Here is a 16,853-nt window from a genome sequence, read left to right as displayed (position 1 = left end):
GCAGGCAGATGCGCTCTGCAAATGTCTTGGCACTAGTAGGACTATAGCAAAGTCCAATAGCCACGTATAGGATGCCACTAGGTACACTGAGTGTTTGCTAGTAAAATTGCTTAGTTTAAAAAAGTTGTAGTGTGCAATGCAGGCAGACGTGCTCTGCAAATGTCTTTGCACTAGTGGGACTATAGCAAAGTCCAATAGCCACGTATAGGATGCCACTAGGTACACTGAGTGTGTGCTAGTATAATGGCTTAGTTATAATTAGTTGGAGTGTGCAACGCAGGCAGACGTGCTGCAAATGTCTTGGCACTAGTGGGACTATAGCAAAGTCCAATAGCCACTTATAGGATGCCACTAGGTACACTGAGTGTGTGCTAGTATAATGGCTTAGTTATAATTAGTTGGAGTGTGCAACGCAGGCAGACGTGCTGCAAATGTCTTGGCACTAGTGGGACTATAGCAAAGTCCAATAGCCACGTATAGGATGCCACTAGGTACACTGAGTGTGTGCTAGTATAATGGCTTAGTTATAATTAGTTGGAGTGTGCAACGCAGGCAGACGTGCTGCAAATGTCTTGGCACTAGTGGGACTATAGCAAAGTCCAATAGCCACGTATAGGATGCCACTAGGTACACTGAGTGTGTGCTAGTATAATGGCTTAGTTATAATTAGTTGGAGTGTGCAACGCAGGCAGACGTGCTGCAAATGTCTTGGCACTAGTGGGACTATAGCAAAGTCCAATAGCCACGTATAGGATGCCACTAGGTACACTGAGTGTGTGCTAGTATAATGGCTTAGTTATAATTAGTTGGAGTGTGCAACGCAGGCAGATGCGCTCTGCAAATGTCTTGGCACTAGTAGGACTATAGCAAAGTCCAATAGCCACGTATAGGATGCCACTAGGTACACTGAGTGTTTGCTAGTAAAATTGCTTAGTTTAAAAAAGTTGTAGTGTGCAATGCAGGCAGACGTGCTCTGCAAATGTCTTTGCACTAGTGGGACTATAGCAAAGTCCAATAGCCACGTATAGGATGCCACTAGGTACACTGAGTGTTTGCTAGTATAATGGCTTAGTTATAATTAGTTGGAGTGTGCAACGCAGGCAGACGTGCTGCAAATGTCTTGGCACTAGTGGGACTATAGCAAAGTCCAATAGCCACGTATAGGATGCCACTAGGTACACTGAGTGTGTGCTAGTATAATGGCTTAGTTATAATTAGTTGGAGTGTGCAACGCAGGCAGACGTGCTGCAAATGTCTTGGCACTAGTGGGACTATAGCAAAGTCCAATAGCCACGTATAGGATGCCACTAGGTACACTGAGTGTGTGCTAGTATAATGGCTTAGTTATAATTAGTTGGAGTGTGCAACGCAGGCAGACGTGCTGCAAATGTCTTGGCACTAGTGGGACTATAGCAAAGTCCAATAGCCACGTATAGGATGCCACTAGGTACACTGAGTGTGTGCTAGTATAATGGCTTAGTTATAATTAGTTGGAGTGTGCAACGCAGGCAGACGTGCTGCAAATGTCTTGGCACTAGTGGGACTATAGCAAAGTCCAATAGCCACGTATAGGATGCCACTAGGTACACTGAGTGTGTGCTAGTATAATGGCTTAGTTATAATTAGTTGGAGTGTGCAACGCAGGCAGACGTGCTGCAAATGTCTTGGCACTAGTGGGACTATAGCAAAGTCCAATAGCCACGTATAGGATGCCACTAGGTACACTGAGTGTGTGCTAGTATAATGGCTTAGTTATAATTAGTTGGAGTGTGCAACGCAGGCAGACGTGCTGCAAATGTCTTGGCACTAGTGGGACTATAGCAAAGTCCAATAGCCACGTATAGGATGCCACTAGGTACACTGAGTGTGTGCTAGTATAATGGCTTAGTTATAATTAGTTGGAGTGTGCAACGCAGGCAGACGTGCTGCAAATGTCTTGGCACTAGTGGGACTATAGCAAAGTCCAATAGCCACGTATAGGATGCCACTAGGTACACTGAGTGTGTGCTAGTATAATGGCTTAGTTATAATTAGTTGGAGTGTGCAACGCAGGCAGACGTGCTGCAAATGTCTTGGCACTAGTGGGACTATAGCAAAGTCCAATAGCCACGTATAGGATGCCACTAGGTACACTGAGTGTGTGCTAGTATAATGGCTTAGTTATAATTAGTTGGAGTGTGCAACGCAGGCAGACGTGCTGCAAATGTCTTGGCACTAGTGGGACTATAGCAAAGTCCAATAGCCACGTATAGGATGCCACTAGGTACACTGAGTGTGTGCTAGTATAATGGCTTAGTTATAATTAGTTGGAGTGTGCAACGCAGGCAGACGTGCTGCAAATGTCTTGGCACTAGTGGGACTATAGCAAAGTCCAATAGCCACGTATAGGATGCCACTAGGTTCACTGAGTGTGTGCTAGTATAATGGCTTAGTTATAATTAGTTGGAGTGTGCAACGCAGGCAGATGCGCTCTGCAAATGTCTTGGCACTAGTAGGACTATAGCAAAGTCCAATAGCCACGTATAGGATGCCACTAGGTACACTGAGTGTTTGCTAGTAAAATTGCTTAGTTTAAAAAAGTTGTAGTGTGCAATGCAGGCAGACGTGCTCTGCAAATGTCTTTGCACTAGTGGGACTATAGCAAAGTCCAATAGCCACGTATAGGATGCCACTAGGTACACTGAGTGTTTGCTAGTATAATGGCTTAGTTATAATTAGTTGGAGTGTGCAACGCAGGCAGACGTGCTGCAAATGTCTTGGCACTAGTGGGACTATAGCAAAGTCCAATAGCCACGTATAGGATGCCACTAGGTACACTGAGTGTGTGCTAGTATAATGGCTTAGTTATAATTAGTTGGAGTGTGCAACGCAGGCAGACGTGCTGCAAATGTCTTGGCACTAGTGGGACTATAGCAAAGTCCAATAGCCACGTATAGGATGCCACTAGGTACACTGAGTGTGTGCTAGTATAATGGCTTAGTTATAATTAGTTGTAGTGTGCAATGCAGGCAGACGTGCTCTGCAAATGTCTTGGCACTAGTGGGACTATAGCAAAGTCCAATAGCCACGTATAGGATGCCACTAGGTACACTGAGTGTGTGCTAGTATAATGGCTTAGTTATAATTAGTTGGAGTGTGCAACGCAGGCAGACGTGCTGCAAATGTCTTGGCACTAGTGGGACTATAGCAAAGTCCAATAGCCACGTTTAGGATGCCACTAGGTACACTGAGTGTGTGCTAGTATAATGGCTTAGTTATAATTAGTTGGAGTGTGCAACGCAGGCAGACGTGCTGCAAATGTCTTGGCACTAGTGGGACTATAGCAAAGTCCAATAGCCACGTATAGGATGCCACTAGGTACACTGAGTGTGTGCTAGTATAATGGCTTAGTTATAATTAGTTGGAGTGTGCAACGCAGGCAGATGCGCTCTGCAAATGTCTTGGCACTAGTAGGACTATAGCAAAGTCCAATAGCCACGTATAGGATGCCACTAGGTTCACTGAGTGTGTGCTAGTATAATGGCTTAGTTATAATTAGTTGGAGTGTGCAACGCAGGCAGATGCGCTCTGCAAATGTCTTGGCACTAGTAGGACTATAGCAAAGTCCAATAGCCACGTATAGGATGCCACTAAAAAACACTTAGTGTGTGCAAGTATAATGGCTTAGTTATAATTAGTTGGAGTGTGCAACGCAGGCAGATGCGCTCTGCAAATGTCTTGGCACTAGTGGGACTATAGCAAAGTCCAATAGCCACGTATAGGATGCCACTAGGTACACTGAGTGTTTGCTAGTAAAATTGCTTAGTTTAAAAAAGTTGTAGTGTGCAATGCAGGCAGACGTGCTCTGCAAATGTCTTTGCACTAGTGGGACTATAGCAAAGTCCAATAGCCACGTATAGGATGCCACTAGGTACACTGAGTGTTTGCTAGTAAAATTGCTTAGTTTAAAAAAGTTGTAGTGTGCAATGCAGGCAGACGTGCTCTGCTAATGTCTTTGCACTAGTGGGACTATAGCAAAGTCCAATAGCCACAGATAGGATGCCACTAGGTACACTGAGTGTTTGCTAGTATAATGGCTTACTTAGAATGAGTTGGAGTGTGCAGAGGACAAGAGGGTACAGTGGCAGGATTGTGGTGCTCTGGGTAGAGGAATGGAAGCCTGCCTTTCTATTCCCTCCTAATGGTGAAATGCAGGGAGGAAATCCCTGACCTGGGCTACACAGACGCTGTTGCTGTTTGCAGGACCTGTCACTTATGGCTCTCTGACCCTGCCGCTTTGAGCCCTTAAAAGGACTGCTAGAATGTGCTCTCCCTAAGCTGTCTAACGCTGTGTATGCAGCGCATACAGCTGTATCGGCTATAGGACTCAGGAGGACGGAGCTGCGACACTGATGTCTGACACCAAAGACGCAGAAGGCAGATAATGGCGTTCGTGAAGAAAATGTCCGGTTTTATAATGCAGGGACATGTGACATGCAGATCCTATCACACATGCCGTTGCTTCTCTGGCTCAAAGTCCACTTAGGTGTGTGTGTGTCTGTGATTGGCTGACATGCTGGCCCGCCCCACAAGACGCGCGCGCTTAGGGAAGGAAGACAAGAAAAAAAAAAAAAAAATGGCGATCGCCATTATAGAAACAGCAGTGATCTGAAGGCGCTGTTCACGCACACTATACACTGAAATGTGATAATAGTTTGATTCACAGAGTGACTTACACTATTACAGCAGAAACCAAGCTAGGATTTAGCTGTTTTTTGGCTGCTAGAACCGTTCTCGAACGTTTCTAGAACTATCGAGCTTTTGCAAAAAGCTCGAGTTCTAGTTCGATCTAGAACATGCCCCAAAATCACTCGAGCCGCGAACTGGAGAACCACGAACCACGAACCGCGCTCAACTCTAGTCGCTAGTGACGTCGTTGCGTGTGACACCTATGAGCGAGTGTTAACGATCAAAAATACTCACCTAATCGTTGATCGTTGACACGTCATTAATTTTCAAAAAATCATTGCTGGTGCTGGACTCAGGTTGTTCATCATTCCTGAGGAAGCACACATCGCTATGTGTGACACTCCGGGAACGAAGAACAGCAGCGTTCCTGCATCCTCCGGCAACGAGGTGGGCGTGTCGTTAATGCAGCTGGTCTCCGCCCCTCCGCTTCTATTGGCGGGCCGCTGTGTGACGTCGCTGTGACGGCGCACGAACCTCCCCCTTAACACTAGAACTACTGAGGTAGTCATTTTGACTACTTTGCACCATGTATTTCTATATAGGTGTCACGAGTCCAGTAGTTCTAGTGTTAAAAAAAGGTTGTTCGCCACCCACAGCGACGTTGCCACAGCGACGTCGCTTGGAAGGTAAGTACATGTTACGCGTCCTAGCGATATTGTGCGCCATGGGCGGTGATTTGCTCGTGACGCACAAACGACGGGGGCAGGTGCTTTCATGAGCGACATCACTAGCAATGTGGCTGCATGTAAAGCAGCCTTTAGACCAGTGGTGCTTAACCTATGACACGCGTGTCTGTGGTGACTAGCCGAGCCATTGCTACAGAGGACATGACTGCTGGGGGAAGTGGGAAAGGAGATAATAACTGCGGGGGGATAGGAGATAATCATTATCTCCTCTCCCCCTTTCCTCAGCAGTCATTATCAGATAACTTTTTATTATTAGAGCTACAAATATCACAAAATTATCAATTTTTTCGAGAAGTGACACACCACCAGATTTATGCTTGTTTTTTTTTTTTTTTTACAAATTTTGATCCACTAATGCGGGCGTCACACGGTACGATCTATCGTGCGATCGCACGAGCGATCGTACCCGCCCCCGTCATTTGTGCATCATGGGCAATTAGTTTCCTGTGGCACACAAAGTAATTAAACCCCTGTCACACGTACTTACCTGCTGAGCGACCTCGCTGTGGGTGGCGAACATCCACTTCCTGAAGGGGTGGGACGTTCGGCGTCACAGCGACGTCCCACAGCGGCCGGCCAATAGAAGCGGAGGGGCAGAGATGAGCGGGACGTAAACATCCCGCCCACCTCCTTCCTTCAGCATTGCCGGCGGGACGCAGGTAAGCTGTGTTCATCGTCCTGGGGTGTCACATGGAGCGATGTGTGCTGCCCCGGGTACGATGAACAACCGGCACCATTAAAAATAAACAAATTTTTAAGAATAAGCGACGAGTACATGACTCACGATTTGTGAGCGATTCTACGTCGCTCGGAGGTGTCACACGAAACGACATCGCAAGCAATGCCAGATGTGCGTCACGAAAACCGTGACCCCGACGATGCATCGCACGATAGCTCGTCTCGTGTGACGCCCGCATAAGCTCAAAATGTTGGCCATCTTAGACCATAAATTTTCCAATGTTGCCAGTGGAATTCATGGTAGAAGTATGTGCTCTCCCTTTTAGTTAGAATGTCAGCCCAACGTAAATCAAAATTTTGAAAATTCGAACAATCTATGATTAAATTTGCAAAGTTTGGCAAAAAAAGCCCCAGAGTCAATTCTCACACTGCTAATGAGTCAGAGGCAGAGAAAGACATCAGAGGTGGTCTAGAGGACATCCTCATAATTTCTTGTAGCTATCACATTACATAGTCTAGAGCAGTCTATAAAGGTGGGGCTATCTTAGGGACAATAAAAGATGAGGGCCATTCAAACCAGTGCCATTTTAGAATTCTACAAAGTAAGGACTGATATAAACAACTTCATTTAGAAAATCATAGACAGACATATAGTGAAAAATATGTATAAAATCAACCACTGGAGAGTGGAAAAAGAGGGAGGGGGGGAGATGGTGAGATGTAAATAGGAACAAGGTCTCCTCATTAGATAATTCCATAAGTATAGAAAGGAAAAAAGCCCAGACTTCCCCAGGGAGGAAAAAAAGGAAACTGCAGACAAGGTAGTCGCATGGGAAAATTCCATATAACATTATTATGCTGGGAACATGTTAGCAATGACAAGTAAGTAAACAATCATAGTCAGGAGACCATATTTACCTAAAGTGCAAGTGCGATAAGGGTATAGATCAGGATTGCTCTTACGCCATCAGACACCCCCCAAGTCGCAGGACCAGAGGACCACCGACGCACGTTTCGTAAAAGGTGTTCACGCTTCTTCAAGGTGGAGATCCTATTGGCGTTAGTAATGTGGAGGGCATAAATAGCCCCCCAGCTGCGTGTGTCTAATCAATAAGAAGTGATGCAGTGTCCAGAGTCAGAGCTGTTAGCATCCGCTCCCGGAACCTCCGCCCCCCTGACCAGCCGAAGGGCGCATGCATGGTGACAGTGATGCGTCACCCGGACAACCGCCCATACGTCACTATTGGCAAGACTGGGCAAGACGCATGCGCTGCCGCCAGAGTAACTCAAAGCGACAGCGCATGCGCCCCGCTCATGGCAGCCCGCTGAGCCAGACAGGGAGCTCGCGCGGGCTTAGGGATGCATCACCAGAGCAACTGCGCACGTGCAACTGACCCGGTGAGCCGCCTATGGTCAGCAGGGGGGGAAGTCCCGGAAAAATGTATAAGGAACAAGTGATGAAGCAAAGCAAATAAGTGATTACATGGCAAAAAAGAAAAAAGAAGAGAAATACGGCCAGGGATCTAATGTGAATATATGTAAGGAATATATATATATATACATATATACATATATATATATATATATATATATATACAGTTGTATACCAGTAATACAGGCGATCTGATGTGTATGGGTGTGTGATCTGATGTCTGAGTGTGCGTTCTGCTGTGTGGGTGTGCGATCTGATGTGAGTGTGCGATCTGATGTGTGTCGGTGTGCGATCTGATGTGTGTGAGAGTGCATTCCACCGCAGGTCTTCCCATTCGACGTATGGTGAGTATAATTGTAGGGTCTTCTGTCTTCTATCTTTTGGGGGGTGTCTGCTTTCTATAATGAAGCGTACTGCAGTATTCTTTAACTTTTTTAGCTGCACGGACACTTCATTATTGAACTGCAACACGGGCTCATTTTCGGGGTAGGGATATATTTAAGCCTTATGTAGAAAATACAGAAAATTCCTGCTAGGGCTTATTTTTGGGGTAGGTCTTTTTTCAGGGAAACATGGTAACTGATTTAATTTTTTTTTCTTTAAAGTGTATGAAAGATGAAAACACTGCAAAACCCTTAACCACTTATCAGTAATTGTTTTATTTTAAATGTTGACAAACTTTGTTACACCAAATTTAAACTACATTGTAAGGAATGATACTTAACATCAATGCCCTATAATCAAATATGTGTCATAAAATGAGTCTCCCCCTATTCAGACCTACTTTAGCAAAAGTGGTCAGCTACAAATGAATAGTAAAGGCCCCGTTACACGCAACGACGTTTCTAATGATTGCCGGGGTCACGGATTCCATGATGCACATCCGGCATTGTTAGCGACGTCGTTGCGTGTGACACACACGAATGACCAATAACGATGGAAAATGCTCACCAAATCGTCCATCCTTGACACGTCGTTACTTTTTAAAAAATAGTTGATTGTTGAGCACGCAGGTTGTTTGTCGTTCCCGAGGCAGCACACATCGCTACGTGTGACACCTCGGGAACGACGAACTGCAGCTTACCTGCAGCCATCGGCAATGCTGAAGGAAGGAGGTGGGCGAATGTTACGTCCTGCTCATCTCCGCCCCTCCGCTTCTATTGGGCGGTCGCTTAGTGATGCCGCTGTGACGCCGCACGAACCGCCCCCTTAGAAAGGAGACGGTTCGCTGGCAACAGTGATGTCGCTAGGCAGGTAAGTCCTGTGTGACGGCTCCAAACAATATTGTGCGCCACGGGCAGCGATTTGCCCGTGATGCACAAACAACGGGGGCGGGTGCTTTCACCAGCAACATCGCTAGCGATATAGCTGCGTGTAGCACCCCCTTTATTCTACTTTGGGAGTCTTGGTTTTTCGATGTTTTACATAGTAAGTGATTTATTTTACTAACTTCCATTGCAAAAGTATAAACCAATTGGAATATAGTTTACTAACTGAAAATGGAAAAGCTTTATCAGAGGCAATAATTGACTGTTTCTAAGGTGAGTAGAGAAAACTTTGCATGTATAATTCTAAAGGAATATTCATAAAACTGTGTATCTTGTTCTCAACAAATTAATTCTTGTTAATTACAGCAAGTATTATGCTCTTGGCATTATGTATGACCTAAGCAAATAATATCATTTAATAAATATTTTCTGATCCCCAGGGCAGTGAGTACAACTGGCTTCATAACAAAATCACGTGCCAAAACAGCAGACACTATACTGATTAATATTCTAGCATTTTCCAAGAAGAAATTACAATGAACGATCCCGGTTATAACGTGGAAACAACTATATCAGGAAAACACTTGCTTATTTATATTTGAAAACAATAACTGAATTAACTATAGGAAAAATGCAGCAAACACATTGATAAAAATAGGTTCTAAGGGCTTATGTAAAAAGGGTGCAAGCTTAAAAATGGATTTGGCAATAAACATAAATAAAGTAAAAGCTGTACCATAAATTTTCTATTACAGTATTCTTACCAAAAGATGAGATTTACACACACACACACACACACACACACACACACACACATATATATATATATATAGTTAGATATTCTGTCTTATATATGCAAATCTCATAAAGACAATAGAGAGGAAGTGTGTCACGGTTCCGAGGTGTGGATCTTGTACTCTATGTTCTGCCATTCTCTCATGCAGAGCCGGTACTTGCTTGTTCCGTCACACAGAGCATTTTGCAGGTTTAGATGCACTGATGTTTTCCTTGAGCTCCTGTGGATGAGTTGTTTCTTAGCACTGGGTCCTACACTGGTGCTGGGAGGGGCTTTCTCAGATGCTCCTTGTCCCGGGTGATTGTTCTACTTCATTAGGTAGCATGCTTGCCTGAAACGTCACCAGTCGTATTTCCTGGTTCCGCAGTAAGTGCTCTTGACTAGAGTTGAGCGCGGTTCGCGGTTCTCCAGTTCGGGGCTCGAGTGATTTTGGGGGCTGTTCTAGATCGAACTAGAACTCGAGCTTTTTCCAAAAGCTCGATAGTTCTAGAAACATTCGAGAACGGTTCTAGCAGCAAAAAACCAGCTAAATCCTAGCTTGGTTTCCGCTGTAATAGTGTAAGTCACTCTGTGAATCACACTATTATGACATTTCAGTGTATAGTGTGCGTGAACAGCGCCTTCAGATCACTGCTGTTTCTATAATGGTGATCGCCATTTTTTTTTTTTTTTCCTTGTCTTCCTTCCCTAAGCGCGCGCGTGTAGTGGGGCGGGCCAGCATGTCAGCCAATCCCAGACACACACACAGCTAAGTGGACTTTTAGCCAGAGAAGCAACGGCATGTGTGATAGGATGTCCATGTCAAATGTCCCTGCATTATAAAACCGGACATTTTCCTCCAGGACGCCATTATCTGCCTTCTGCGTCTTTGGTGTCAGACATCACTGTCGCAGCTCCGTCCTCCTGGATCCTATCGCCGATACAGCTGTATGCGCTCCATACACAGCGTTAGACAGCTTAGGGAGAGCACTTTCTATCAGTCCTTTTAAGGGCTCAAACCGGCAGGGTCGGAGCCATAGGTGACAGGTCCTGAAAACAGCGACAGCGTCTGTGTAGCCAAGGTCAGGGATTTCGTCGCTGCATTTCACCATTAGGAGGGAATAGAAAGGCAGGCTTCCATTCCTCTACCCAGAGCCCCACAATCCTGGCACTGTACCCTCCTGTCCTCTGCACACTCCAACTCATTATAACTAAGCCATTATGCTAGCAAACAGTCAGTGTACCTAGTGGCATCCTAAACGTGGCTATTGTACTTTGCTATAGTCCCACTAGTGCAAAGACATTTGCAGAGCACGTCTGCCTGCATTGCACACTCCAACTCATTATAACTAAGCCATTATACTAGCAAACACTCAGTGTACCTAGTGGCATCCTAAACGTGGCTATTGGACTTTTGTCTATTCACACTATTGTAAAGATATTTGCAGCAAGTCTGCCTGCATTGCACACTCCAACTTTTTTTAACTAAGCCATTATACTAGCAAACACTTAGTGTACCTAGTGGCATCCTAAACGTGGCTATTGGACTTTTGTCTACTCAAACTAGTGGAAAGATATTTGCAGCATGTCTGCCTGCATTGCACACTCCAACTTTTTTTAACTAAGCCATTATACTAGCAAACAGTCAGTGTACCTAGTGGCATCCTAAACGTGGCTATTGGACTTTTGTCTATTCACACTATTGTAAAGATATTTGCAGCACGTCTGCCTGCATTGCACACTCCAACTTTTTTTAACTAAGCCATTATACTAGCAAACACTCAGTGTACCTAGTGGCATACAAGAAGTGGCTGTTGTATTCCATTAGTGCCCCACTGGTGCCAAGCTATTTCTAGCACCTGTGCATGACACCCTCCTGCTCTGTTTTTAATAAGCTATAATGATAGCAAAAAATACTGCCATTTAGTGGCATCATAGAACTAGCTGTTGTATTCCATTAGTGCCCCACTGGTGACAAGCTATTTATAGCACCTCTACATGACACCCTCATGCACATTTTGCTACGCTAATGTTATAGCAAACTCATGGAATTCATTGATGCATTTCATAATTCGGAGGGATAGAAAGTCAGGCTTCCTTTAGCTTTTCCTTCTGTTCATAGACAGCATCTCCAAGAGCAATTTCCCCTCCACGTCTAAGTGTGGAGAGGCAGCTAGTGCGCATGCATGTGCCGATGTACCCCAGCTGCAGCCTAATTACAGTGTTTCGCCTAGTGAGTATGCTCAGCCTGACTGTGTTATTCCTGACGCTAAGTCTTCATTTCGGGATACAGCGCATGCTCCCACACTAAGTGTGAAAAGCCTCTTTGCACAGGTGCTTGCATTCCGTGCCGGGTCTAAGTCCTGTTTTGTGCCTAGACACCATGCTAAAGCTGATAGTCTTTTTTCAGAGACTGTATTTCATGCTACTGAGCATGCTCAGGCACTTACTGCATCAGAGACTAGGTCCGGTAATGAACTCTTTGGCCCTGCCCCTGATGTGGGGGTCCCATATAGACCACAGGGCATCAGGTGTCCTCCCAAATGGCTTGCAGAGGCCCACCCCTATGACTTGTCACCGCATTATTGATAGTCAGACGATGACTGGTGAGGTGTTTGGGTCATGGCAGCCATGAGGTCATCATTGAAGTTGCGGTTCCAAATAGGACGCTAGTTATGCCACTCATGACGTGTCACTCTACTTTTGTCTCCAAAAGGTGCATTGTGGTTCACCCTGGTTTGGGGCGGACCCAGGTTATAAAAGGGGCTGGAGCCAACAAGGAGGTGCGCAGTCTTCTATTATGCTACGAAAGAGCACACCTCCATGTGTTGAACCCATTGCGGCTTTAGGCCAGAGGTAGGCAGGGATAGGGTGTCGATGCAGGCCACCACCACAGTTGGTAACGCAGAACGGTTAAGACCAGCTCCTGTCCTACCAGTCCTGCTTGTGCAGCCCAGTGGCATTAACAGGCCTGCTGCTGCTGATGCGCCTGCTGTCCACAGGTGTGCCCCTACGCACACGGTCAGCGTACTCAATGGCCCCTGTGTTGTTAACAGGGAGTTCCTGGGCTGGGTGAGCATGTGGACCCTGTGACGCTAACAGGGCTCACAGTCTCCAGATCCGAATGGCGTCTAACTCGGTTCAGGCTACTATTAGTTTCATAGCCACACAGCTCTGTATCCTCCACCAAACCTTCCAGTTGCCAACCTCTCCTTTTCCAACTGGGAGCACGGTGGACACTGACTGCTGATGGGGATATATACCTTTCTCTTTCTTTTCTTATTAATTTTCGTTATATAGCGGTAACATAGTATATACCACTTTATCCAAATCTGCCAGTCCCACTGTAACAGATGGTGTTTCTTCAGCAAATGTTACTGTTGCTTAACCACCAAATCCACGGACCAAAACTTTTTTCCCCTTTCCAACACACCTGTTCCCCTTTCCACCAGCATCTGTCCTTTTTCAACTCATTTTGGTATATGACCAAAAGTGCAACTCTGCAGGGACACCGTACTCAACGCCATCTCAGCACAGCAGCCATCCCTCGGTCCCTCCGATGTGGACAAGTAAAAGACCATTTCCTCCTATCCATGACAAAGCGTTGAGATTCACTCTGTGCAGCACTGGTGTTTAGTGGAAAAGTAGATCTAAGATTGCGTACCACATTCTGCAGATACTCCTGTATACGTGCGTCCATTTCTATGGCAGGAATTATTTTGCCAAATTTTGTCTTGTACCGGGGATGTAACAGTGTGGCAACCCAGTATTCTGGATTACTTTGAATTCGTACAATCCGAGGGTCATGTTGTAGGTAGTGCAGCAAGAAGCCGCTGATGTGTCTTGTGCATCCAGGAGGACCAAGTCCTTGGTGTGTTGGTGGCAGAGAGGTGAGAATCATGCCTCCTTCCTCTGCCCTCTCACCACAACCTCGCACAACCGAAATGTGAGCAAGCTCTCACTCATCTGCTGAGTCTTCCATGCCCATCGCCAGTTCGTCCTCCATTTCTTCATGGGCTCCTGCACCTTCCTCAACACTTTTTTCTGATACTATGCGCCCTTGTTAATCCCTCTCCCTCACCATGACTGCCGCATAGGTGCCGCTGACCATCTGGACCTCGTAGATCTTGTTATCCCTTCCGCATATGACTCCTCCTGTACTTCCTCCCCTTCCTCTTGTCCCAACACCTGACTCTGAATAATAATTACAGTGCGCTCCATCATGTAGATGACCAGAATTGTCACGCTGAGAATGACATTGCCAGTGCTAAACATCTTCGTCGACATTTGTAAACTGTGTAGCAGGGTGCATAGGTCCTTGATCTGACACCACTCCAGCAGCGTGATCTGCACCACCTCTGGATCAAGTTATCCCAGGCTATATGTCATAATGTATTGCAGCAGGGTTCGGCGGTGCTGCCACAAACGCTGCAACATGTGCAGATTCAAATTCCTGCGTGTGGGCACATCGCATTTCAGGCGTTTAACCACCAGACCTAAAGACTTCTGTAGCGACGAAAGTTGTTGAGCTGCTGTGTGCGCACGATGGAAGTGAGCACATAGCGAGCGTGCACGCTGCACAAGGCCATGTAGGCCGTGATGGTGTTTTAAAAATTGCTGGAGAATTAGGTTCAACACGTGAGCCATACAAGGCCCGTGTGTCACATTGCCCTGACGATGGCCCGCAGCCAGGTTTGCATCATTGCCGCACACGGCTGTTAAGTCACCAACGGAGTCCGCTCTGTCAATTTGTACTCCGGTCGCCAGGTGACAACGTGTTCCTTTCATGAATAGTGCTGATGATGGGAGAGGAGTCGATGCCAGCGGCGCAGGTGGACGCAGGTTATGCTCACCCACTGGGCTGCATTACCTTGACATATGCAGAATCTCTGGCTGAATGTAGCTGGTGGGTATCTCACAGATGAAATACCATCATTCAGCTACAACCAATGGGAAGACACCACACCCTTTTTTATGCCCATCCTGTCTGCAGACCACTGCCAGACATAGCTATGAACCTCTGGTTAATTTTACCCCCAGTTCAGTTTTATGATTTTGTGTGCTTGTTACCTGACTACTTTTCCTGCTTGCTGTTTATGCACCTTGTTGGCCGATCCGCATTTCACCTATGCTTGTTTTCTGATTAAGTCCTGGCCGTCCCATTCTGTTCCTGTTCCTCAATTAATGTTTTGACCCTGCCTGACTACTATTCTCTGGAACTGCAGCCTTCCACAGGTATTAATCACCTTGGGCCCTGTGCAATTCCTAATCCCTGTATAGGGGTTAAAGGGTTTCAGGGTTCTAGGGGTCCTGCTTGGTGAGTGGCTTCCCTCTAGCCTATCATTTACAGCCCATCTGAGTGTGTGGATCAAGGAAGGCGTTACACCGTGCTCTCTGCAGAAGGCCATGTGGTCCAGGATAGTGCTTTAAAAATTGCTGGACAACCAGGTTCAACACGTGAACCACACAAGCCATGTGTGTCACATTGTCACAGCGAAGGGCCGCACCCATGTTTGCATCATTGTCGCACCCGGCCTTCCCTGGCTGCTGGTTGAGTGGAGACAACCATTGATGAAACTCGGTATCCAGAGCTAAAGGTCCACAACTTCTCAGCGGTGTGACTCACATTTCCCATACATTTCAAAGTAAAACTTTGACCGCCTGATGGCATTGAGCTCTGCTGCCAGCATAGTAAGGAGGTGTGTGGTAGTCCTTGTGCGCAGTTACAAGGAAGGGTGGCCTGACCACACAGGGTTTGCGCCAAGGTGGAGGACCCACACGAGGTTGAAGAGGCAGAAGCAGTGTATTATTTTCTACATACAGAAGAAGGATTGAAACAACTCGTGGGGACGGCAAGACTTGGACAGCAGACCCTTCTCCATCTCTCACCATAGTTTGCCAGTGCCCAGTCAGTGACATGTAATGACCCTGTCTATGCTTACTGGTCCAAGTATCTGTGTTGAAATGCACCCTGTCGCACACAGAGTTTCTCAAGGAAGTGGTGATGTTGTGTGCGACATGCTGGTGTAGCGCGGGCATGCTTTTCTTGGAGAAGCAGTGGTGATTGGGCATCTTGTACTGGATCACAGCGACAGACATAAGGTCTCTAAAATCCTGTGTGTCCACTAGGCGGAAAGGCAGCATTTCGGTAGCCAACAGCTTACAGAGGGATAGAGTCAACCTCTTCGCTTTGTCATGGGTCGCAGGAAGTGGCCTTTTATTTGACCACATCTGAGGGACAGAGATCTGGCAGCTGTGTGTAGACGGTGTTGAGTAGGGTGTCCCTGGAAAAATGCAGGTTTGTGAGGAAAGTGCAGGCGGAGACATGATGTTGCCTTCATCCAACGTTGGTGCTATCGATGTCTGAGAGAGCTGTACACACTCACTTGTTTCCCCTTCCAAACCAACTGACGACCTACCAAGCAAACTGCCTGTTGCGGTTACAGTGGTGGAAGTTGTGGGTGGAAAAACAGGTGTGACAGCTGTCCCCACAGTCCTAGAAGATGACGAGCGCGCGGATGCACTGGAAGGGGCAGGCGGTGGATGGTTCGCTCCGCTAGGCCGCATTGCAGCACGGTGAGCTTCCCACCGGGCCATATGATATTTATTCATGTGACGATTCATGGAAGAAGTTGTCAAACTGCTGAGGTTTTGACCTCTACTAAGAGAACCATGACAAATTTTACAGATCACATAATTTGGGCGATCTTTTTCTATGTCAAAAAAGGACCAGGCTAGGCAAGGCTTAGAGGCCATGCGACCTGTTGATCCACCCCGAATAATGCTCAGAGGGAGAGTGGTGGCTGAGGATGCAGTTGTAGACGTGCTACCAGTGCTCCGACTCTGTCCAGGAAGGCGCAAGGTAACTTCGTCGTCGGTTGCATCCTCCTCCACCGCCTCTGTTGACATCCTTGAGTGTCTGACTGTGGGTTGACAGTAGGTGGGATCTAGAACTTCATCATCAATTGTTGTGTTTGCACTCCCCTCCCCCTCAGAACGAGCCTCTTCTTGCCCTGACCGAATATTTAAGTTGTCATCCCAATCGGGTATCTGCATCTCATCTTCATCAGTATGTTCCTCATTGTCTATAACGACAGGTGTTGGAAAGGCAGCATTTTGGTAGCCAACAGTTTGCAGATGCTGAAAGTCAACCTCCAAGCCATGTCATGCCCTTCTAAAAGCATGTAAAACACAGCGAGGGGACTCCAACCACAGTCTCCCTCGTTGCCACTAATTGGGCCACACACACCCCACTTGACTGACATCGGTTGATGCCCCTTTTCAAA

At 46.5% G+C, this 16,853-nt stretch overlaps 1 protein-coding gene across 2 annotated transcripts in view; it reads right to left on the bottom strand.

The window, feature by feature from the left end:
- DPYD (dihydropyrimidine dehydrogenase) overlaps positions 1-16,853 on the bottom strand; it is a 1,712,944-nt gene that overhangs the window by 892,349 nt on the left and 803,742 nt on the right. The gene's annotated exons all lie outside the window — the stretch shown is intronic.

This window comes from Anomaloglossus baeobatrachus, chromosome 8 (genome assembly GCF_048569485.1).
Source record: "Anomaloglossus baeobatrachus isolate aAnoBae1 chromosome 8, aAnoBae1.hap1, whole genome shotgun sequence".
Taxonomy (NCBI): Eukaryota; Metazoa; Chordata; class Amphibia; order Anura; family Aromobatidae; genus Anomaloglossus; species Anomaloglossus baeobatrachus.
The sequence above is the reverse complement of the archived record's forward strand: the minus strand, read 5'-3'. Positions and strand labels throughout refer to the sequence as shown.